Here is a 299-nt window from a genome sequence, read left to right as displayed (position 1 = left end):
CTTCTCTGCGTACACGCTCAGTCCATGACGGCCAGAAAAACCTCCTAGGATTCAGAAGACCATTTCTAATGCTGAAAAGTGGAAACAAGCATGAGGTTGAAATTCGTTGAGTTTCCTGCTTTTGGTTTGAACCACTTTGAACACCTTCAACTGCCACGTTGTTCAGGCCTGGAACAGGCTTAATGCTCCACCGTGTGGCAAATGCAAGAACATCGACTGAGAAAAAAGAAATCGACATCTCGCCTGCATTTCCTCCGACTATTCCGTATGAAATTCACGTATTTTTTCTTCCAGTTATT

This window comes from Nestor notabilis, unplaced genomic scaffold (assembly GCF_000696875.1).
Source record: "Nestor notabilis isolate BGI_N333 unplaced genomic scaffold, ASM69687v1 scaffold16798, whole genome shotgun sequence".
NCBI classification, from domain to species: domain Eukaryota; kingdom Metazoa; phylum Chordata; class Aves; order Psittaciformes; family Psittacidae; genus Nestor; species Nestor notabilis.
Note: the sequence above shows the minus strand (reverse complement) of the source record.